Raw genomic sequence first — 25,568 nt, forward strand, 5'->3', positions numbered from 1 at the left:
CGGTAGCGTCTCTGGCTTAAAACCTGAAGGTCGTCGGGAGGGGATCCACCTGCAACCAATTTTTTTAAAGGAATGAAGTTGGATAATCTCAGATAAGCGGCGTTTACGCACATTGCATGTTATATTTGAATCACTTTAATTCCCTCCACCCGTGACCTCATATATAACCAGCTCACAGCGGTGTTTACAATTCGCTCACAAGGTCGTGCGGTTAGAGCATCAAGGTGTTTCAGGACATGATTTTATCTGGAGACACGAAGTTATTCTTGCGATGAGCCGTATATAATGCTTTACTACTCCCTCTCTCTACGTGCAACGCCGTTTTAACCGCATTTGCATGCTCATTAGCTGCACGTTTAGACATACATTTCCCATGCTGTTGAATCTTCATTAGAGTACACAATCCCGCAATAAAAAGAGACATAATACACTACTACCACTGCGCAACGAGGAGCGCCGAAACATGCTTGATATGACCTGCTCACAATTGTCTTAATTATTTTTCTCCTTTCATTTTCAACGGCATATTCTACCTAGGAAACAAGCGTGTTTGTGATAGGTCGATTGGATGCACCTACATGTAATTATGATGACCAGGCAGTTGAAAGCTTCTATGAAGATGTAGAATCGGCAATGCGAAAAGTAAAGACGCAGTATACGGTACTAATGGGCGACTTCAATGCCAAGGTAGGGAAAAAACAGGCAGGAGACCAGGCGGTAGGTGACTATGGCATTGGTTCTAGGAATAGCAGGGGGGAGTTACTAGTTGAGTTTGCAGAGCGCAATAACTTACGAATCATGAATACCTTCTTCAGCAAACGGAAGAACCGGAAATGGACACGGAAAAGTCCTAACGGAGAGACTAAAAATGAAATCGACTTCATAATGTGTTCAACCCCCGCCATTGTGCAGGATGTAGAGGTAATCGGGAAAGTGCGATGCAGTGACCACAGGATGGTGAGGTCCCGAATTAGCCTAAATCTGAAGAAGGAACGCAATAGATTAGAAAGAAAGAAACACATCAACGAATTAGCGGTGAGGGGGAGGGCAAAAGAGTTCAGGATCTCGGTACAGAATAGGTATTCAGCTCTAACTGAGGATGGCGACATTACCCTAGAGGCAAGGAATAATAATTCCAGAGACATCATTACTGAGTGCGCGGTAGAAGTAGGCGGTAGGATAGTTAGAGCGGATACCGGTAAGCTGTCTAAGGAGACGAAAGATTTGATTAAGAAACGCCAGAGTATGAAAGCTTCAAATCCAACAGACCAGATCGAATTGGCCGAGATATCAAAGCTAATCAATAAGCGCAAGGTGGCCGATATAAGGAAGTATAACATGGAGAAAATTGAGCATGCTGTAAAGAACGGGGGAAGCCTTAAAGCGGTAAAGAAGAAATTGGGCATAGGCAAAAACCAGATGTATGCGATAAGGGACAAGGCGGGCAACGTCATCACTAATACGGACAAGATAGTCAAAGTAGCCGAGGAGTTCTATACAGATCTCTACAGTAGCCAAAGTAGTCAGGACCGTAATGAGATTGGCGGTAGGGAAAAACACTCAGACGTTCCACCACTGACGAAGGACGAGGTCAAGAAAGCACTAGAAACTATGAAAAGGGGGAAATCAGCTGGAGAGGATCAGATAACTACAGATTTGCTGAAGGACGGGGGGGATGTCGTGCTAGAAAAACTGGCCACCCTGTATACGCAGTGCCTGGTGTCATCGACGGTACCGGAACCATGGAAGAATGCAAATATTATCCTCATTCACAAGAAAGGGGACTCTAAGGACCTTAAAAATTACAGATCAATCAGCTTACTGTCTGTTACGTATAAGGTATTTACTAAGGTAATCGCTAATAGAATCAGGACAACCTTAGACTGCAATCAAGCAAAGGATCAAGCAGGGTTTCGGAAACGGTACTCTACTATCGATCATATCCATACCATCAATCAGGTGATTGAAAAATGCTCGGAATATAACCAGCCCTCATACATAGCATTCATTGATTACGAAAAAGCATTTGACTCAGTTGAAACCTCGGCGGTGATGCAGGCATTGCGAAATCAGGGGGTAGACGAGCCGTACGTGAAAGTGCTGGAAGATATATATAGCGGCTGCACAGCAACTATAGTTCTGCATAAAGAAAGTAACAAAATTCCCATAAAGAAAGGTGTTAGGCAAGGGGACACAATCTCCCCAGTACTATTCACAGCTTGTTTAGAGGAAGTATTCAGAGGTTTGGAATGGGAGCAGTTAGGGATAAGGGTAGATGGAGAATACCTCAGTAATCTGCGATTTGCTGATGACATTGCCTTGCTAAGCAACTCGGGGGATGAACTGCAAATAATGATTGATGACCTAGACGGAAAAAGTAGAAAGGTAGGCTTGAAAATCAATATGCAGAAGACTAAGGTAATGTTCAACAGCCTGGGGAAGGAACCGCAGTTTACATTAGGTAGCGAAATACTGGAAGTAGTAGGCGAATATGTCTACTTAGGACAGGTAGTAACCGCAGATCCGGACCATGGAAAGGAAATAACAAGAAGAATAAGATTGGGATGGAGCGCATTTGGCAAGCACTCGCAGATTATGACTAGCAGCTTACCGGTATCGCTCAAGAGGAAAGTGTACAACATTTGCATCTTGCCTGTACTCACCTATGGGGCTGAAACGTGGAGGCTAACCAAGAGAGTTCTACTTAAGTTGAGGACAACCCAGAGGGCTATGGAACAAAAAATGGTAGGGGTAACATTAAGAGATAGAAAGCGTGCAGAGTGGGTCAGAGATATAACTCAAGTTACCGACTTTCTAGTGGAAATTAAGAAGAAGAAATGGACATGGGCAGGACATGTAGTGTGAAGAGAGGATAACCGATGGTCGCTGAGGGTAACAAACTAGATTCCAAGGGAAGGAAAGCGTAGCAGTGGGCGGCAGAAAGTTAGGTGGCCGGATGGGATTAAGAGGTTCGCAGGGGTCAAGTGGATGCAGCTAGCACAGAACCGGGTTAAGTGGAGAAATATGGGAGAGTCTTTCGCCCTGCAGTGGGTATAATCAGGCTGATGATGATGATGATGATGATGATGATGATGATGATGATGATTGGATGTTAGTGAAGAGTGCTTCAGATACATGTTATGCGTGTCCAGTGAGAAGGAGATGAGATGGCGGCGCTTAGATGTTCAAAAAATCTCAGCGACAGGTAGCACGAATGAAGTACATTTTTCTGCTAGCCCCCTTTCAGCTGGTCGTCCATTTAACCACTACAGCCCCCGCTATCGAGAATTTCACGAGGCATGTGCATTGCCTTCCTTCCCAGCATGGAACGTCACGACTAGGGACGGGCGATAAAGGATCAGCGAAGTAATTTTTATCGCCGGCTTTAGTAAAGTGGCGATGCTAGAGCATGTGACCTAAAACCGATCAGCCATCGGAGTGTAATTTGCTGGCTTTTTGTCGTCCATCAGCAATCGTGAGGTAGACGGCCTGAGCTCGCTGGCGTTGTCAAGTTCTTATTGCGGATGGTACAGACCACATTGGGATGGCAAAAAAGGCATGTGGGTCCTCACGTGACCAGAAAAAAGCACCTGCGGACGCCAAGTTCCCAAGAGGACTTTGATGTAGGATCGTTGGTTCGCTGCTATGGAACCCATGCTCAAGTTCTGGCGCGTGACGCCAGCGCCGCGCCTCCCCTTGCGGCGAGCCGTCGAAGCACGCGGTGGGCACTTCCGGGCAGATGGCGGTGGTAACACCAGTAGCACGTGCGCGTACGCACCCTTAAGGCAGAGCGAAAAATAGGGGGAAGCGGCGCCGGGCGCGCTCTCTCTCTCTCAGTGCATGTTCTTGAATGAAAGCATAAAAAAGACTTGACTCACTAGGTTTCCGTTCAAGAATGCTGGTATCATTACCTGTTTTGAGGAATGCGATAGAGGCGAACGGAAAAAGAGTTCGATTAAAAAGTGGAAGCTGCTTATGAAATTACAAATGAACAGTTGCTCGCGGAAAGCAATTCTTGTGTGTTCAGAAATTACCGAAAAATTTGTCGAAGCAGTGCATTATACAGCATGAATGCTTTTCCAACTTGCGAGCAAAAGGGCCGAAACATAGGCTATTGCTCCACTGGAGCATGAGTTTGCTTCGAAATAACTTACATGAAGGCCACTGCATCTTCATTTTAAAGTAGCTTAAGTTCCAGCTTTGCAATGGTATCTCTCGTCTTGGAAGAAAAACTTGAGTTTGCCACCACCAGCACCAAGCGCTGCGTTTTCACAGCCAGTTATGCGCCGGTAAAGCCCGTAGTAAATTGCGTACAATATATATTGGTTTGTAAAGTTGTGGCCTTTGAATTTTAGAATAGTCTTGTCAATGAATTGACACTTCATAGGCGAAAGCGCAGCTCGAAAGGCCTTTTTGCAGTGGTCGATAACAGGTTGCACTTTGAACCCTTAGTCAAAATTGGGATCCTTTCTGCTGGCCTTAGAGTCGTTATACGCAAAGAGCAGAACACTGCGAAGCTTCTCAAAGCGATGAAGAGGAAGCAATGAACGGCACGCCAATGTTAGGGAGCGTATACCAGTAGTTTCTGATAGCCAACAACACGTGGTATTTCGTGACGAAGTTGACTCCCAAAATTTCTTTCGTTTCTTTGTTTGTTCTTGTGGAAACTATGCCGTTTTGTTGTGTGTAACTGATGCGTTCTTTCACGAGTACGTCAGAAGCAAGCTCGTCGAGGTTCATCACTGCAGAAAAAATCGCAAGTGGTGTTACGAGTCTGCCATCATATTGTACGCAATATCAGTAGGCCACCTATAACAAAGTATAGTTTACTGCAATGGCGTGACAATTTGTCAACAGTGTAGGTTAATAAGGATAGATCCACGAATGAGTAACTATTCTGTATAACCTATAACTAAATAACATTGCCTTTTAATGACATGCGCGCCTCTCTTTTTCTTTTTGTACAGTAATGAACTATATATATTTTGCCTGCAGTGTGCGTTGGTGTGAAATCTATTTTTTAGTCTTCAGTGCACAATTACAGTGCGCTGACGCAAATGAAAAAGCTAGAGGATGTCCTGGCTGTGACACGGGTTATGCAAGGGTGGCTGCCAGGAGCCGGCGATCCAGGGTCCGAAGACGACTTTACGCTCGACATTCCGGCCTGCTTCTTCTCAGTGGCACCAACGAATCTTTGTACTGGGTCAGCATTCTGCGCAGAGCCCCGAATCCATGGCCCGCACCCCGTGCCTACAACTTCACTCCTCTGCTGTCTCTGCCATCTCATGAGCCTGCAAATGGCCCTTACACTCAATCATACCACTTTTTTCAAGCCTGCCCGGTCCGTCCCTAGCTCTGTCTTGTCATGTGCTCACGTGACACTTGAAATAAAACACAGTTTGTTGATTCTTTGGTATCCTATTGTGCATGTCCGCTGGTCGCTTATATGTAAAAGGTTACATACGAAACCCTTTGCTGTGGTAGGACATATAGTATAGAGAGGTCACCAAAATATAATAAAGAGAAAACAGCGTGCATCATCCCGTGCCACTAGGTATACCGTGGACAAGCGTATAAGCCCCAGTTGTTTGCCAGCCTATATTGTGTATTGAACTACTGCTTCCAGTTTTGCATTAAGGTTCGACAGTTATTCCGAGTACCAACTATACTATAAATAGTAAGAGTTATCAATGCGCAAACCTGGGCGATACCCCCGTCGCATCTAGGAATGTTTTTTCTCATCTGACTTTGGAATTGAATAGCCCCTAAAAACGATATTGGCAGTACATAATAGATGAAGTTTAGGCCAGGATGTAAAAACTGGTTGTCAATAGTCTTAGTATTGCAACTAACATGGGCCATTGTTGAAAAACTGGCATAGTCAAGGCGCGTATACTGGGTCATTGTTGATAAGACGGTTTGAAATAGGGATAGTCACGGCGTGAACATTGACCGATTTAGATAGGATGGATAACCATGGGCGCAATCAGGTGAGAGCGACGAGAATTTTGATAGTAAAGCTGGCGGAATATAGGTGAATTATTGAAATATATGATGAGGCCATTGTTAGAAAAAGGGTCGGATTCCCCAAATACTCATGCAGAACCTATAGTAAGGCTAACTTTTGTCACCAAAATGTGATAGGACCATTTATTTCATGCTACTTGAGCACCTTCACCTGCATGGCATTGGCTTAGCCTGCTTTATTTCGAATTCAAGAGACAAGGAGTGCTGGAGTATTACTCTAAAAGAAGCAGTTCTAGTTAACACACATCATTTCAACCATTTTTGTAGTCTGAGTATCATCTATCCCGCCGACCATTCTATGCTCTGTAATGAAATTTGCGAATTACAACCTAGCAAAGGCAAGTCGATAATATTTTGTGCTCACAACGCTGGCAACTTCTGCTTGAAAATTTCTGGAGAGCGAGGCCTCGAACGCTGTTGTATCAAATGAAATACGGAATTATACAACAGACGAACAATAGCCACTGCCTACAGCAACCGATAATCCGCCTGGACAAGACTAGATTCCAAATAAATCGAATGTTCCTCTAAAATATGTAGCTACCACCATTCGATTTTTTGCTACATAAAAGTACTTATTATTTAGATCTTGATGCCGAATCGTATCCCTGTTATCTTCAAATATTGGATGCAACTATAAAAACGGCACATTTTACCACGCACGCGTAAGGGCAAATTAAGTGCCGGAACACTTGTCTTTCACTTTAGTTTCATGTCGCGCATACTCAACAGCATGCAGTAATCCTATACCACGTTTCGTGACAGGTTTAAGTATAGAGATATAAATCTGTGCTCTAACCAAGCCATAACAATGTGCCTAAATGGCGGAGGAGCAGCGTGTAGAAATGGCAATCATAGGGCCTTGGTGGGTAGTCATTCTTCTTTTAAAGGGTTGGCGGGTTAGGTAACCACAGGCAATTCCGCCAAGACAAGTTGTCTGATGAGTTCACAGAACCTCCGACATACCCAATACATGACAATAACCGCAACCTTCGTTCTAATTCGCTCTGAGTGAGGAGGAAAAGCTCTCCTTCCTGTCATGTTGCTCTTGGCTACTTCAGTAAATAGGAAAACTTTGAAAGAGCGCTAACACACACGACCACTAAGGACAAGAGACGAGAAACAAGCGCCGTTGAAGGAACACAAAATGAAGGGCCCACTGTACTAGAAAGATACATCATTAACACTTCTTTTTGGGCGAGTTGGTTCATTTTTGGAAAACTTTGAAAGAGCGCAAACACACACGACCACACGACCAATAAGCAAGCTGTGAGTAGTACTGGGGAGATCATGTCTAGTTGCCTAACACCATTCTTTATGGAAATTTTGTTACTTCCTTTATGCAGAACTATGGTTGCTGTGCAGCCACTACATATATCTTCCCTGATTTCGCAATGCCTGCATCACCGCCGAGGTTTCAACTGAGTCAAATGCTGACTCAAATATAGTCACGTCAAAGTCATTTTTATCCCTACGTTCCAGAATTCTGGCGGCAGGCTTACTGCCACAGGTCTTGCTGTAATTGGTGATTGTCCTCTTTGTGTGACTGAATAATATAGGTACTTATTTTTGATTATGGCGATATCACAGCAGGAATGTTTTCAGTAATGAAATCATCTGCGAAATCTGTTTGGAGATGAAATGAGCGAAATTATTTTCCCTAGATTCCCGAAACGGGGCTAGAATTAAATACTGATACAACCATTGATCAGCATGTGAAAGAACAGTGGCGCGCAAGCATGAGGGTTTTAGAGTCGTCGGGCATTGTCAGGTTGAGGAGCTGCAAAATCAGATAAAAGTAAAGACTATAGAAGAGCAAGATGCATTTTTAGAGACGGTTTTAATTGGGACCTTAACCTTCATCACAACCTTTACATTCTGCTGATATACAATTAAATGAAGTCTTCAAAGATTTGAAGCGTTTTTTATGTTTTCTTAAAAAGAGGACATTCGATGCTAAGCAGAAAAAGAAGTGCGTAATTAAGGATTGGGGAACAAAACTCAGGAGAGATGATTTGCCTTTGAGCCGTACACTAGACGTCAGAAATAGAATTTGAGCGTTCTGCGTGGATTTCTAAACAGTGAAAAGAAGGATCTAATGTTTGCAAACAAAACAAATACTTTTGTACAGTGCGCTAATAATGAAGGCGCAACGATCATTGATATAGCGACAAAAGATATAGATGAGTTCACTGCTTGGAAAAGCAGATAAGTAGGCGAGAGTTATAATTCTGGCCCGCTGTTCTACACTAGCGAATAAAAAAAAAAGATTATCTTGATAGATGACGATGTGGTGGAGAAAACTTATGAAAACATACACAGGCACAGTAACGTTCCACACATATGCTGGTCGAGGTTTGCATTTTTGCAGCGGCAAAAAGACCCCATGGCATGCAGAGCTCTCCATACTTTCGAGAAAGCGTCAAGCGTTCAATTTGGCGAGATAGGTTCATTATCCAAACGCTTCAAGGGGGTAGATTCTAGCGTTAGCTCTTACGATGCCAAAACACTAACAAGAAGTCCTGGAAAAAAAAACAGGTGAAGTAAACAATTTTTATGCTTTGCACGCACTATATCCTTCAATATCGTGAACCGAATGGTAAAGTCGAACAGGGTACCTTGTACCGATGACGAGGTCTCGTAGCAAGGGTGAAGGCTGGCGTGTAAGCCGTTTCTCGTCGCCGGCTACCGATAGCCATCTGATAATGTTACTCAGAGTAATGACCGTAGGAAGCAGAATCTAGTTTTGTCGGTCTGCCGGAGATTTCGACGCAAGGTCCCAGTCCCTCAGTTGGGAGGCTATACACACAAAATGCCTTGCGTCATCGCTGACACCTCGAATACCCTGCCCCAACCGAAGTGCCCTTTCTGTATAATCCAGTTCAGACCTATGGCTGTTGCCTGCCTCTCCTCTCACGGTACATATCCACAGGAAGGTTTGGCCACGTGTTGGTAAGGAATTTTATAAAAAATTCACCGAAATATCACCGGAAATGACCACGTGAGGCAAACTATTAGAGTGAGCGCTGAATAAAAAAAATAAATTCGTAGAGACATAATTACTCCTAACTAGCATACAACTTATAGCTAACAATAAACACATAGATAATCCAAAATACGTAACTCATAATTCATCTCACATGGACAATGATAATTAGGAGCAAGTTTGAGTGCAGCTAACTAGCAGATCGCTTGGCAGTACAAAAAGAAAGGCCATAAAGATATAAAAAAAGGGCCCGACACAGATGCCATCACTATATATTCGAAGTAGGTAAAATGTGAGCTGGGAATGTTTACTATACCCTTCCATATATGGTCACTTTCTCCTCTCAAGTGCGTAGGGACTTAACATCAAGTTATATGCAAAAGCTATGTAAACAAACCACGACCAACTGTATAATGGGCGACCTGCGCATGCGGCGCTGCGGCAGCGCCAGTAATTTGCTTTTGCTTGTGTGATTTTCTTTTTAGTTTTCCAAACCGCTACCGTGAATAGTGGCGCTAGTGCTCACACTCATGCTGTGGCCGACCGCGCGTATTTACGTGTTTCTGCGAGAGCATGCGAAGACGAGAACGCACGTGCGCGATACAGTCGATTTGTTGAGTGCTTGGCGATCGCTTGGTGTGGCTACATTTTGGTTACAAGATTTTATTGCAGTGATTCTCCCCCCCTTGGAGGCCAGCTTTCGCGTTTGCGGCGTCTTCATATGCGATGGTCTACTGTTCGTGCCGCTGTGCAAGTCAAGCGGCCGAGCATCAGATGGACGTTCCACGAGTTCCCCGCGACCGATATTCGCAACCAGTGGCTGAAAAACATCTCTCGGCAAGGCGAAGGTAAGTCACTAAGTTGCACCTTGCTTTTAAACATGCTTTTAATGTGCATATCAAGCGACGTCCCCCGCCGAGTGGCGATCGAGGTTCCGAGCGCTCATGGCACGACCTACTGTAGGTCGTGGCTTGTGCGCTCCAGTAGTTAAGTTTGCGTTGCATTCAGTGGTACTCAGAACATACCGGGATTAAGTAATTTATACCTATTTACACGATGTCGCTCTATTTTTTCTCAGGGCCAGGGAAACAGCCCTGGGTTCCAACTGACCGAAGCAAGGTCTGCAGCCTTCACTTCAGGCCAGAAAATTATCGGGAAGGCCTTAAGCTGCAGATTTTGAAACCCGATGCCATGTCAACGGTTTTTCCAGCATTCCCTGCATACTTGCAGCCGTCACCAAAACAAGTCGCTCATTTCTCCGCTACGCGGGAGACAAAGAGGTGTCACCGCCGCCGCGCCAGCTGCGCATGCGCCAAAAGGGAGTGAAGTCACATGGTGCACAGCTGTCCCGCTGGGGCTACCGCCGACTCCTCCGCGGCACGGTGACTGGTGACTCAGAGGTGCCGCCGCCGCCGCGTCGCCGCAGATATTGCTTCCACAATTCTACTCGGGATAGCCATTGCTCAAACCTTAGCCAATTTAATTTTTTTTTTGAGGGGGAGGGGCAAGAACCGCGTAGTTACTCTGCTTGACGCGTTGCAGCTCCAAGCTTGCGATATTTTGCAGGAAAGAAAATTGAAGTCATTGAGCGAAGTTGCTTGAAAGACTGACCAGTTCATGGAGGCGCAGAGTACTAAGAACTTGACAAGATAATGGATGAAACAATGCAACAAGAGCCTGATGTTTCTCGATCAAGAGCCGCTTGTGTAGTGTCCAGAGGTCAGAACGGTGTTTTTTTGTAGGACATCGCGCGACCAGATGCTAGTTAAGTGGTGCGCGTGAACACGGTCAACCAGTGTTCGAAAACTGCAATATGAGGGACAACAAACAAATGATTGCAGACTGCGACCGATGAAAAGAGCTGCTTGCGCTGTATAACCAGAAATAGAGCGGATAGGGGAGTTGCACAACAATAAACATGATCATGTCGACTCGACGTATTGAAGTGAATAAATAAGAATCAATCGCAGGTTCACAGCAAACACATGGATGGCTTTGAGGGAGAGGTCCACGGTAAACATAACTGTGCGGAGGGAAGCGGGACTAACGTGGTTTTAGTGAGAAAGAGTCCTGTGCGAGATCCAATATTTATGGGACATGAAGCGAGTGCGGTCCTTGTCGACAACGTGGTGCACCAGTTTCCAGAGGCTAGGGTAGTGTTTCGACCTCATATTACAAATGATGGCTAACGGCGAAGTTTTCAGAGAACCCACTGTATGTCTTGGTTATTGGAAATATTGGAGATGTTATGGGTGGTCGGTGTGTTGTAGTACTAATGTGACATTTGTTCTCATACATAGCCCTAATGGGGTGGTCAGTGAAACAGTGGTGGTAAGAACTGAACATGTCTGAACATGTCTCAATGTCATGAGTTCTATGTGAAGTGGTGAAATATGTGGCGATGGTTTTGTGCGCTTCAATGAAAGGCGGGAGAAGTTTTTTGGAATCAAACACTTAAACAGGGGTCATTTTTGGAAGATTGAGAAGACTATGACGCAGGTGAAAATGCTGCGGAAGAACATGAATTGGATGATAAAACTAGTGGCGACGTGGACAAAGGAGGAAAGATGGAAAGGCCATTGCAACAGCTTGCCTCTGTTTAAGCAGTCCATTAATGTTATCGCTTGGCGCCCCCATCCCTGGACACAGTCACACGTCTTTTTTTATCGCAATGTAAATTTTTTAACTGGAATCAAATCGTATGCCTTGCTAAATTTTTCAACATTATATGTCAAACAAATTCCAGTGTCAATCTCCTGTGTGCGTTATGACTTTTAATTTATAAAATTTAAATTCTCTCACCTTGTCGTTTCTTTTCCTCTACGCCTGCAATCATTTCTACGTGTAAGAATACTCAAAAACTTTCTTTGCTACCAATTTCTTGGCCCATCTCCCTCTCTGGGTATGTGCCATAGGTTCCTTGGACAACAAAAACAATCTAGGTACACACTTTGGTGCATGGCTGTTAGCTGCGGCAGGACGTGTTCGTTCGTGGGGCCTACCGACCAGGGTGGTCGACTCCGACTTATGCAACAGTCTAGTGGATCACGACAGTGACCCTGTGGGGTCCTGCGTCTGCGCCTCCGGAACGCCGACTCAGCCAGCGGCTGTTGCTACCTCGAAGACCTCAAGACCTCGTCACTGGTGCGAGAACGCTCCAACGCCAACGTCCAGCTAAGGCGACGTGTCAGCTCCGACTCCATTCACCTGGTTCTCCTCAACGCTCCTCTTGTGGAACACCGGCGTCTCTTGAGACAGAGTACCACTTGGGTTTTGGTCCGTACTCCGCGCTCGAGATAGCGTTCGAACCACCTGCCTCTGGTAACAAGACGTTATGAGTGTGACTTCATGAATTAGGCCTAAGGCCCACTACATTGATAGGACTGCGGTATTATTTGTCGAGTTATTTTTTTGTATATGTACTGCGCTGTGTAGTTTTTGGTCCAGTAATGTATAAAGTGTGGCGTCTTGAGTTCCCCCTTCGAAGCCATCTACCTACCTTTCAAGCTTGCATTCACACAGAGAGCATATCATTCTACACCTTAAGCAGATTTGGTTGTGAAAATAGTGCATATTGCGCAATATAGGCTATGCGCGAAATCGGAGCCCCTGGTCAGTGGTGAGTTGAACGTTCTGATTAACTGCAGAGTGACAAGCCGCAAAGCGGGGGCGAGCTTGGGCTTAACAGCAGTAAAGAGCTTCAAGCACGTGCTGTAGCGTTCCTGCTCTCTGCGGATGTGACATTTACACCAGTGTATTGTGCACAGGTGGATACCAGCGTGCAGTCATATGTGCCTGCAATACAGGGCCATACAGCCATCTGTGGGGCTGCGTAAAGTCGTCTTTATAATGCCGTGCTTTTCCTTGGGTAGAATTTGGCACAGAGGTACCAGATAAGCCTCCAAAGCAGTATGGACTGCTGACTGAATAATGTTGGTGTAAGGATTCACGGCGCCTCCTGCATACGTCTTACAGTGTTCCTGACCGTGTGGCTTTTGTGCCGGAGCAACTGGGCTGCGAAGGCTCCGTTGCTGTTCTGATGAGTGTAGAGCCCAAAGACATTTCTTGTTCCACATAGAGGCTGGTTATCCGTTGAGGCATGCCCTGAGGCCCAATGGGTGGTACATTTCTTAGGACTTGGTACTGAACACCATCTGGGCCAGGTGTCATGCCTTTTTGGTTTCTGCCAACGAAACTTCGATGTCCACCTCCGTGAGCAGTGCGTGTCTATACAGCTCAAGTTGTGGCGTAAATCTATAATACCGGTATGCGGTGCTTGGAGTGTAACGGTTCAATTATGTCCTGAGGTGGTAGGCCCGATGTGTGTGATGTGCCATGCATCTCCCTGCTTTTGGTGATATTATGTTGGTCGCATAAGGTGACAGGAAAGCCACCACGTTGTCGTGATTCGCAGCGTTCCAATAAGCTTATACATATTGGCGTAAAAATTTTGCCTTCGTTAGTTGGTCAGGGTAGCGTTGCACACCAGCTGTGAGGGCAGCACTTTGTTTCCGATGTCTCTCGGTTTTGTTGTTGTCCCATCGAGGTACAGGTGTACTCTATGAGCCGATGTTTCAGTTCAGAGTATAGCTCTGAAATTGAAACTCAAATGGGACAATTTTGAGGCCTAAAGTCAAAAGATTAAATAAAAAGCACAGAACGCTCAAAACTTTAAAACGTAAACTTTTGATTTGGAGCACGGTTTGCGACAAAATGGGGGTAAATAAAGCTGCGGTGTCAGAGGACTCCATGACAGCGTTGAATCTCGTTGCTGGACCTCTTTCGCGTCCACACATTTTGCTACTTCTTTGATGACCAATTTCCTAATTTGTGTCTATATTATTTGCGATAAAGTGTCCGCCTCTAGGCTGCGCTCTATTCAAGAGTTAGTTTCGCGAACATGTAAGTCCATCCTCTCTTTTAAAGTTCAGCGCTGGGATGCGTTCCCTACTCAGCGCCAGCGCCAGACAAAAAGGAAAGACTCGCTTTAACGAACGAGTACGAACCGCTTGCGTGGCCAAATGGTAGAGCGTTTGATTCGGGGCCCAAGTCTTCTGGATTTTATTTATACTTCCTGTTAACGAGTACTAACTATGCCTTATCTGCGGTTTTTGTGACGTTAACCTCCACACCAGCCAATTACTGCTGGGCCATGCTACCTGCCACGGGATTTTGCCCTTACAACACCAACTACGACTACGACAGAGAGTTGTCTGCAGGACAGGGACCCTAAAGTGATGAGTTAAAAAATGAAACAGACTTATATAATATTAAAATAATTGAAACTGGACTAGACTGGGTTCTTTTTAAGCTATTCATGAGTTCAGCTTATGAGTTCAGTTAAGCTATTTCTGAGAAGCTGTTCATCTTCCAGACGAGGAAAACAGTTGCGAGAAAAGCAAAAACAAAAAAAAAGCATTAGTCGATGCAAATCAAAACTATAGTTCCAGTCGATGTGACAGTGCATTTACTGCCGTGAGGGGGGGTTTGGTAGTTTAGTTTTGACTTGTAAACGTATATATGTATCTTTATCAAAATAAATTTACCTTAACAGTGTGCATACATTTAGATTCCTCTTCGCTGTCCAAGCTTTTCCGAAAGCGCAACATTGCATGACGATTTGTCTAATTTATACAAAATCGAGATTTCGGCGCGATAGTAGGTAGCGTTTCGTACCACTTCAGTTCGTGCCCAGCTCGATGTTAAGCTTCACACAAAGGAGAAATCACTGATCGGGAACATTAGTGGTACGACAGTAAAACATTTCGAGACCGTGGGGAACTTCGGGTGTTTTTTCTGCCATTTTTAGTTGGCTGATCCTATATCAGTTTTCTGAGGTTTAACAAACCTTATTGGTTAGAACTTTATCATTTCCCAGCCATCGTAGTTTAAAGCTCATAACGTCCCTTAAACATTGCTATTTTTTCACTACCAAAAACTTTTTTTAATCATAGCTGTAGCCATTTTTGCAAAGTGCAAAAGCTGGGAACCTAGGACCGAATATGCATTTCGACCAACCTATGACGTCCCATGGACCTACTTGTGACATCCCAGGTACTGCCACAATGGTTATCATGTGCGCGTTTATTAGCTAAACAGGCCGTTGTTATTTTGTTATTTATGGCTGCAGTCCTCATTTGTCTGAAATTACCTAAACTAAGGACAGACATTTTTCCTGCAACAAACACAAAACGATTATCGATGGCTGTGCACTAAAGTATCGTTATCCTCTATTAAATAATAAGAATCGGGAAAGTCTAGTGCATATTGCAGTGTTTATGTTTTGCTCGGGACGGTAGCGCACTCACACAGCGGGTGACCAATTATTGCTCCACAGACATATTTTTTGCAAGCAAAAATGTTGCTCATCCCCATCCTGAAAGCGTATTGCTTGGTTAAAGCAACACCTAGCCATAGGCGGCACATATATGTTTCACAACGAGCTAGGCTATGTGGCAGACGAAGGCGCAGTCCACAGTTCAATGCAATGAGGTGACGGTTGGGAAGAATTCCCGTCGGGTTCCACGAAGAAAGTGTGAGCTCCAGCTCTAAACGAAGAAATCCCCATGCTGCGTTAACTCTAGTCAAAGGCATGCTGACATGAAGTTTGCCTTTCTGCGCAAAACGGTGAGCCTCGTCGAAGTTACTATTTCCTGTAATATTGCCGTGTCCTGGCAGCCACAGGAACATTATGTAACGGCATTTATTTAGTGTTCCAGTACCTTGCGCACCCGGCATGAGGGCAAGCTTCTACAGCGGGCTGTGCAAGCGTTGAAAGGGCCACGTACGCCAGCCATTGGTTCGACCTTCTGATCTCCTGCCAGGTTGCACGTTATCATCTGCTGCACAAAACACGAAGAAATGTTATAATAATGGACAGTTTTCAATTTAAAAACAGTAAGTTACTAGTAGAGCCACCAAAAGAAATAGATCATATATGTCATATTTCCAAAGATAAGGAACTGCTTTGCTCCGTGAGCAAAGTTACTTCCATTCACAACCGGCAGTAGAGACACGAGGGCAAGCCTTCACCGGCAGCTAGTTGTGTAGGCAATGAAAGTGCTCCGCCAACCTTTGCCAGTGACTCATTAGCGCGTGTTTTTGCATAGCCGTGATGAAATAAAAGAGGTTAAATCATATATTAGTGTGAATGAAGAGTTGCAAATATAAACTCAGCAAGGCCAAAAGGAACACTTAATAATGCATAGAAACGTGAAAAGCAGTGCTTGCTACTATCCTTGCGTGGAGAATCTCCCGTCTGATTAAATTGTACATTATTAGAATGAGCTTGAGGGCTTTTTACCATACCTTGCAAAGTTAAATGAAACGAACAATCAACCACTGTAACCGCGTCATTATGTAACTGCAATTTAAGCAAAATAAAGTTCAGGAAATCAACCCGTTTTGCATTAAACGTCTACCCTTGGCCATGCCCCCAATTCTTGTTCAAATTATTGCTGTTTAGAAAGGCGTGATGAACAGTGTATTGGCAATTCTTTTCGTTGGCAATTTCGTTAGCAAAAAAAAAAAGGGCATTGTCGTGATGGTTTTATGGGTAATTAGCATATAAGGAAATGACTTGCTGTCAGAGGGAGCACTGTCGAGCCGGCACAGCTGGTGCTTGCGTTGGGTGAGTAGTCTGCATGATGCATAACATAACCAGCATAAGCAGATGAAATCCATAACAATGCAGATATGTTAAATGTTTTCTGGTGATAGTAACAGCATTTTTGCTTTATTTAAAACACCATTTGCTCTGTAGGTTGCAGTTCTTAGAAAGAGCAAATGGAGTTACGTCGCTCTGAAGCTTGCTAAACCCCTTACGGCAGTAAAAGTTCAGCAAACAGATGGTGCCCTTTTGAAGGTTACATGGCTGCAAAGGCTGATGGCTTTTGTGCACAGCTACGTAAATTAAAGCAGCAGCTCTACACAGTGACAGACAACTTATCTGCAGTCATCCACGGTGCTATCGTAGGGACTAAGGTGTTCTGTGACTAGCAAAGAGGTCGTGAAATGAAATGGTGAATATGACTTGATTGGTGATGCATGATGGTCGGAAAAACTCGAGTCTGTGCAGATGTTTATAGTTTTGTTTGTCGCTCCGTGTCGGCGCTACAGTTTTACTATTTTTGATATCATTGTCTCATCTGCCATAGCTGAGGTGCACCGTTCGGATCTTAAAAATCAGGTGCTATTTCTAGTATTATAGCCATGTGAAATGTTATGCGCTGCATACGAGAAAATTCGCAGATCGAACAACGTAAACCTACTCGTGCACGTGTGTTTCGGCAATTACCTGCATCAAATTCGAGCGGTCTTTGCGCGTTTCATGCAAATATGTACACGGGGCTTGCGCCCATGTGTAGGCGAATTTATAAGCATATATATTTAACAGTGACTTCTAGTGTGAAAAGCATAGTTAAAATACCGTTCCTCAGCTGCATCACGGGTTTATGGTGGTAATGTAGGCTTGAATATAGTTTTATACTTATTCTCTCGCTATTCATCTCATCCGTTTTGCATTCCGATCTCTTCTCCCCTCGCTTTTAATTCATGTCGGCCGCTGGTCACGAGAATAATATAGCGCATATTACATTCGGCATGAAATTTTTCTGCACGTCCGCTTTATTGTATCATGGATCCTCTAAGCACACGCAATATCACTTGAAATATGAGTAGAAAATAATGACTCATAGGCATAGGAATTAAAGCTCGCATCAAGTGTTCTAGATAACTCTACATTGTGGATGTTCACATTTTCTTTCTCATTGAAAAAAGATTAATTATATCCATCTATACATATAATCAACGTGAGACGAATCCAAACAAGACAATTTATTACAGTATCGACATTGCAAGGGAGTTCATTCAGAATCAAAAGTAAGCATTTTAATAAACTTGTTCATGTGCATTTGGGGGCTGGGATTTAAAACATTTCTATGCAAAATCTACTACACCATTCGAGCTGAAATAACGTTCACAAAGTAGCAAAATATCGTCTACGTTATCTGATAAGTGATTCAACATCGGTACTTGCCTAGATTTCTCGAAATCAATTTATTACAGTATCGACATTGCAAGGGAGTTCATTCAGAATGAAAAGTAAGCATTTTAATAAACTTGTTCATGTGCATTTAATGAATGCTTTCGAAAGCTTTTTCTTTTTTCGTTAGGAACAGCAAAATAACTAGGAATGAAAGCCTCAATAACGCCTTCCAGCACTTCCCCTGCTAGGAATTCAATCGTGTTAAGGGCCAGGAATGCAATAAATATACATAATAAATAATCGGACAGAAATGGCGGCTCAAGCTAAAAAACAGCCACTAAAAATAAAGAACGAATGATTTACAGATGCTCAAAAATTATGGTGGTTTGCCTCTAGGAAAACAAAGCAGAGTGGTAAAGGCAAAAAACGAGAGCAGCGTCAACTTCAGTTAGAGAATGCGATCACAAATGTCTTTTAAAGAAACAGTCATACTTTTCAACCAACTCTACACAACTAAAACGTTTTAAATACAGACAATGCATTGCTGTTTTATGTCATTATATGGTTTATATGGTTATATCTGCGTCTACCTCTCCGTTTCGGCTCTGCACTTCCGTGATTTTTGATATCACTGGCTCCCAATATCGCCTTCGTGCTCCGCCTTCGCGACTCAAGGGAATCAACGCTGCACATTCCTTCAAACAAGTTTTATAGCAAGTTGTATACGGGAAGAATACGCAACATGCTATACGCGGACTGCAGCAATGTTTACACGGGTGAAACTGGCAAGGTTCCCAAACCCGCATAGGAACACAAATCCAACGTGGTGAATGACAATGAAATATATAACATTCAAGCTGAATATGCACAAATAAATTCCGTCATAACACCCAGCGGGACAACGCCACCTTCATAGAAAAAGGAAAAAAAAATGTCATGAAGGCTTCTGCAATCGTCAACTGTTCAGGCAACGCGTAAAAGGTAAATAGAACAAACAGGAACCGGCCGGTAAACTACTTGCACTCATTAGTTCGCGTAAAACATACTTAATGGACGACCTACGTTTAGCCACCTCTGTGAGCAAGGAGCCTCTACTACACTGTAAAAACAAAAACACCTTTTTGGGCATTTGTCTGATTCAAAACACCCTTACACCCTGAGTCTAGGGTGTTCGTGCCATTGGAAATCACTTCTTGCATGCCAAAGGGGTGCTTTGGTTGGAGAATATGCCTTAGGGTGTTACGGGCAAGCAATATCACCTAACATGCTGGGGGTATATGGCTGCGTAACTTCGTAGCCTTTTATACACAAGCGGCGCTGCTAATATAACCCAACACCTAAATAAAGCACCAAAAGTAACGCTAAAATTAAAATTACACACCAGTGCTTTCTAAAATGAAACAGAAACTGAAACAAAATTTCACCGCCAGGAGGCCGCCGGTAGCTACGAACGCTCTTTTCAAATTTCACAATATGGCCGTTAGCATTGTGGGGTGCGTTTCGACCACGTTTCGGCGAATGCTGAATGTGCTTCTTCGATTGTGTACCCTCGTGAAATGTGTTGCATTTCCCATGCATATGTGTTACAGAAGTGTGTACGCTTGTGTAGTGCCTTCTACATGTGGTGTTCAACGCAAACGGGCATTTATCGTGTCGGCAAGTGTCCGGGCTTCTTTTTGCTTTGCTCAGGCCGAAGGACTGCTGCACCGCTTTATGTTTGAGATGTTCGAAAGAAGAAGGCATGGACGATTTTTTTTTTCTGTGTGATTAAGAGGTATATGCGCCGACTACATTGCACTCGCGCTGAAATCGCACTGGTTGGTTCGGTGCCGGTGATACGAAGGTGGACAGCGTACTTTGCGGCTGACGCAATCGTCTGTAAAGGTAAGCCTACTCTCACGCATATTGCGCTTTGTGGGAACAGTGTCCTACCGGATTGCTGCATTCTGTGTCTTTTTGTGCCGGAACGCTCCAGAATGTGCTGAAATGAAAACGTGAGACGCGCTTGTTTTCACCTGGCTGCCAAAATGACATCGCACATGTGGTAGATGTCGCGGCGAGTTACGCATATTTCGCGCAACAACATCAGTCTCAACTTTCTTGAACAGAAATAATGTATGTGCTACGTTTCCTTGCATTTTGTACGCGCAGGAGGTTCACGAAACGATTTTCGTTTCTTGACAGTTTGATACTTGCGCTCAGTTCGCAACGACTCCGTTTTGTTCTACTGTTTCCGTTCGTGCGGCAAGGTCATGTTGGCGTACTACCTTAATTCTCCTACACTCTCGACTCCCCTCTCCCCCCTCCTCCCTTATCTCTTACACTTCGCGCTCGCTCTCCTGAAACCTCTTTCATGCTTCGTCATCTTCTTTCACTCGGAGCGGTGCGACCCCCCCCCCCCCCCTTTTTTTTTATTTACTCGGAGCATAGGCGCGCACCGTCTTGCTGCTCGGGGAGCGTCCTCCCGCAGCACTTCTGTTTAAACTTTTTGTTCGAACGTTCGTTCTCGGCGGCCGTTAAGCGCGGATTGTACCGGATGTTGCTATTACAGAGTTTGATTCTGACCAGATGTTCTTTTGCTTAAATGTACATATGAAGCGGTTATCATAGCCTTAGTCGCATATGTTTACCTTCTTTGCTCATCACAGTGCGCATATTGTAGGCAAATTTGTGACTTACTGTTTTAAAAAAATTTGTAATGTATGTGTTGAAAGCAGTTTACTGATTTAAAGGGCCCAGAAAACAATTTGACTTCCATATGCTAACGATGCATGTCTGTAGATTGTCTCTAAGAATTGAAGCCTACTTTTTAAAGCTGAGCGGGGACCCTTAGTTTAGAGATATATTACATATTTTATTGTCATTCAGCCGTGTGCCATGTTGAGGGAAGGAGGATCATAATTTTTGTTTTGTTATTTTTTATATTAGACTTTCCTTAATATTGCTTGCAGTTTGGCGATTAGTGGCAAAATACTGATGGTTTTTGCAGTTTTCTAACCTTAGTAAATATTTGTATTTGTTGTAATGCCAGTCTTTTTTTTTCAGATATGTACAAAGGCATCAATTGCCTTAGCTTTTGTACAATGATTTTTAATATTCAGTTACTTGAAACATTGAGTAAAATGAATTCTTTATGGCTACCATTCACACAAACTTGCAGTTCTTACATGACGTCAACATGCTAATCAAGAAGGACGGCAAAGAGGCAGTTGAAATTGGCCTTAACAAGATACTTGTCTTGGTTTTGAAGGACACCATTCGTGCAAGAAAAAAAGGACATTGCCCGGTTGCTCGAAGTATGTTCTGAGGGAATGCGTGAAAGGAGAAAGAAGCGTAAGTATTAAGCTGTTTCCTTCTGTTTGCTGCATGTGTTATCTAATTGGCAGTTTTTCGCTAAATGCCTACATTTTTGCCATTTTGCATTGCCTTATAGATATACTAAAAACATGGCTGAGCATCAGAAAGAATAATAAAACCATAACTAGCCTGTGCACTTCTTCATATGTAACAATTTTCGCATTAGCTAAATTTAAATTACCTATTGTTCTTCTCCATTGTAATGGTGCAGCCTTTTCCAATCTGTTCAACTAGTAGCAGAGAATTAGGTGATACCTGATTCAAATCTTCACAAGCTTTGCTAATTTTTGCTGTCAGATGTTCGGCTTTCAGCTTGCGTGCCCCTACATGTTTTCAATTTTGTTTATTTGCCTTCCTAAATTAGACAATAAATTATCACCTCAAAACTCGGCTGTCTTTTTTTACCTGCAAGGAGGTACACTATTGTTGTGTTGCTTATTTCTATTGTAGATATACAGACAGTATGCATTCTGCAACTCTTGGCAAACATTGGGAACCAGCCGGGAGCTCTGGATGTTGTTTGTATCTTTTGTAAGTTTTCTCTTTGTCATTTGAATATTCAGGAAGCCTACTTGAAACCGACATTATTGCGAATTTTCTTTGTTTCTAAAATGGTTTACAGTCTAACTTGTAATATGTATTAGTGATTCATAATTCAAATAGAAATACTACACAAGTTTTCATCACAACTGTGAATTCTTTGCTGTGAAAGGATTATTTTCACTGTAAGTACAATCAAGAGCACTTTGAAGAGACTCCTGCCATCACATGCTTACCACGTCATATTGCATACAAGAGTCACCTGATGAAACACTGGTAATGTCAAGATTGGTGCAGTGTGCCATTTGACTAAGCACTGTGCTGCAGTGGACCAGCAATGCTTTATCAGATGGCTCTTGCAGGCAGCTTGGTGGGGTTTAGCATTTGCTGGAAAGGGGTCTCTCAACCTGCTCATGCATGCTAGTACCTAACATGTTCCTAATGTCTGGAATATATAATCTGAGACTGCTTCAAAAGAAATATTTGCCCCAATGTCTTATCCTACAGGCTGCTGAAGGTGGGTAATGCAGTTTAATAGTTGTTTTAAAAAAAATGTTGCAATTTGCTAGCCAAGTTTGAAATGATGTAATAATTTTAATCCTTCTGAGATTAGATTTACCACATTGGTTGGGAGAAGATACTGCTGTGTTTCAAGGTTCATGCTGTATAAATATAATGCCTTCAAATACAGATGTTAACATTTCATGCATTAACCATGTGACACTGTCATAGACATTCTCATTTATAGTAAACATTCTCAATAAATCCAAATTGTTATTTTTGCATTTCAAGTTAGTCAACATATTTTTAGTATTCGAACCTTTTTTTCAAAGTGCTCAGACTGCCTGCCGCTATAACGATTACAATTTCTTGAACACTTGAGGTTCCTGCCGCCTCTTGAGGCTCACCACTGGTGCATGCATGCAATGCATACAATGTGCTATGTGTGGAAAATGTTTTAACATGCCATGCTTCAGTGTTGACATTTTTTAGAGCTTCTGCTGTTTGGTTGTTTGGTAATGCTCTGCTGTTGCACATGTAATTGTCGCTCAACTCAAAGCTCCAGTGTACGCTTTCAATGAATAATGTGTGATGAAGTTTCAGAACTGCCACATAGAGCAGCGAGAACACTTTTTCCTTGTTACTAAACCTTAAATGTAAACACTTCAGGAAGCATTGCGATGACCTAGGGCTTGGCTGGTTCATACTTAGCACAAGAAGACGTGCAAAAGTTCAGAAATGCATTATGTGTTATGTATTACATGCACTTTTTTTTTGTAGTGCCCCATCACTAAATATGCTCTTTCCACGTTTTTTTTTTTCGTTTGGTTCTGCAGTATCTACTTGGCCAGTGCAGGGTATGCTGTAGGCCTTGTGTGAAGCCTTCAATTGCGCCAGCTGTTATTATTTCAGTAGTAAACACCGTGCTCCAGTGCTGTTTATTGTTTATTTACATTTTTAACTATCATAATAAGCATTCCAGTTCATGTGAAATGAAAAGTTCGTGGGGCAGCATAGAAGTTCTCTAACCCAGGTGCTTTTGATGAGTGTAGCCATTTTTGTTTGATAAAATAACTTGCATAATCTAAAATTACCATGCAGCAGCATGCTGCATGAATAAAAATGGGGTGACCTTATGTGCTCTCATTTATGACTTGATCAGACTGCTGGCTTTGTGCCTCCTGAACCAACCATAACAGTATACTCTGCATTGTTAACTGTGAGATAACCACCAGTGGTTTCCGATAGGGCCCTTTTCCAGCACACTGCTGTACACTAAAGGGGCATTGGCGTAATCTAAATATAGAGTAGAAACTATGTTGAATTTGCTTTTTGCCAGGTGCAGTGCATATTTATACAGCTGCTCTGTTATATACTTCTTTCACAATTTTATCAAGGAACAGGAAGAAAAGCCTGCCACGCCGTGCGTCGAATATACTGAGAGCAGCATCAAAGAAGCTGAAGAGCATTTCCTCTTCATTCAGCAGCGGAAGCTTTTTCGAGTCATCGATTCTACTTAGGGTATTGTGATAATAATGGGTCAATTTTGGCTGTTCAATCTGACATATGACAAGGGGTCCGACAATTTGTGCTGCTTTATAGAGCACCTCTTTTTGGGCGTCTGCGTGTCGAAGCCAAGATGCGCTGCACGACGCTTTATTTCATCGCTTAAGGCCGAATTTTATGCAAGCGCACGCGTTGACACTGACAAAGCATAGGATTAATAATGTGTACTGCGATTATTGTGGCATACGACTAAAAGTTCTGTTGTTGTTTTTTAAGAAATGTCACCATGCTGTTGTGTTCATTGTTCGGCTCTGTTTTTGAAAAAAAATGTATACTTTGTTGTCTGCATTTGTTGGAACTGTTTTGTTTCTTTCATTTTTTTAGGTATTTACGTACATACCATGTATGTTTTTGCCCGTCTGCTAGGCTCTCGGTGGAGAGTGGCAGTATTGTTAAATATATGAGGTTCCATAGCGCGCATCAATGAAGAAACAAAACACAAGTGCCCCCCTGCCCCTCCCCCTCCACCAGCACCCGAGCACCCACTAGCCCGAACCCTGACCCTTCTATGCCGAATAAAAGACTTCCAGTTTCCTTCTGTGTGACATTTTTTTGTAACATGCTCTGTGAATTTAAAAAAACAATCATACTGGCATGGGCCATTCGAGATTTCAAAATAATGGCATGCATCATCTCTTTTACATGCTCATTTGGCATTACAGGTGGTTAAAAAGAATACCATTAAGCTTGATTGCAAGTGTGCACATAGGAAAAGCATTAAGGAACGTGTAGTGGCATAAGTAATTCCTAATTAGGGAAGGCAATATATGGACGTTATCCGCACTGATTTTTATCAAGGGGTGTAAGGGTGCAATGCCACTGCTTCCACCCTGCAATAGGGTGTAAAGGTGATGAAAACACCCCAGTGAATTGGCCCCATAGAAGGGTGTTATGACCAACCGAAGCACCATCTTTGAGGGTGTACTGGCACTCTGAAGCCACTTTTTTTCAAGGGTGCATGGGTGTTAGTTATAGACATGCGAAAACACCTAATAAGGTGTTTTTGTTTTTACAGTGTAGCTCCATAATGTCAAAACATGTAACCTTGACATCATCTTTGGCTTTCAATTTTTATCGCTATAATTCCTTACAGGACGGAATATTGTAGAACCCAGCACTATAATAGAATAATGAAAAAGTAGAAGGCGTTGTAGTGCAACACCTGACACATGGGAAGGGCATAAATGAAGACGACGGAAAGAAGACGCGAATCCAGAACCTAAAGAAGAATAAATCAACAACAATTCAATCAAAATTTCGGGTTCAGTTGGTCCTTGAAACGTTCTTCAAAAGCGCTTAATTTCGTCCAGCCGCGAATTCTGTCCTTTCGCATTGCGCAAGGAGCAGTGTGTTTTAAAAAATGGTTTTTGCTTTTCCACGGATGTGAAAAAGCAAAATAGCAATGTAGCGTCAAATATTAAAGCTGTGTGAATAAAATATTTTTCGACCTATAATAGTTTGAACTGATCAAACTATCTCCGGACGTGAACTGGATCCGGACAATGTTGATACAACCCCGGTGAAAATGTATAGTGTGAACCAAAGTGGTCGCACTTGCAAGGAAAATGAATCAAATGGTTAACCTTGAAACCAAGTGGTTTTTCA

The 25,568-nt window shown here is 43.2% G+C and overlaps 1 long non-coding RNA gene across 1 annotated transcript; it reads left to right on the forward strand.

Annotated features, from left to right (window-relative positions):
* The first annotated feature begins 19,645 nt into the window (after positions 1–19,645).
* Positions 19,646–23,918, forward strand: LOC146195724 (uncharacterized). Its single transcript, XR_014705588.1, has 4 exons — positions 19,646–19,883; positions 21,160–21,332; positions 21,807–21,887; positions 23,795–23,918. It is a non-coding gene; the product is annotated as an uncharacterized LOC146195724 (long non-coding RNA).
* Positions 23,919–25,568: the final 1,650 nt, after the last annotated feature.

Source organism: Amblyomma maculatum, chromosome 3, assembly GCF_055883805.1.
Source record: "Amblyomma maculatum isolate TAMU_Amacu chromosome 3, ASM5588380v1, whole genome shotgun sequence".
In the NCBI taxonomy this organism is placed as follows: domain Eukaryota; kingdom Metazoa; phylum Arthropoda; class Arachnida; order Ixodida; family Ixodidae; genus Amblyomma; species Amblyomma maculatum.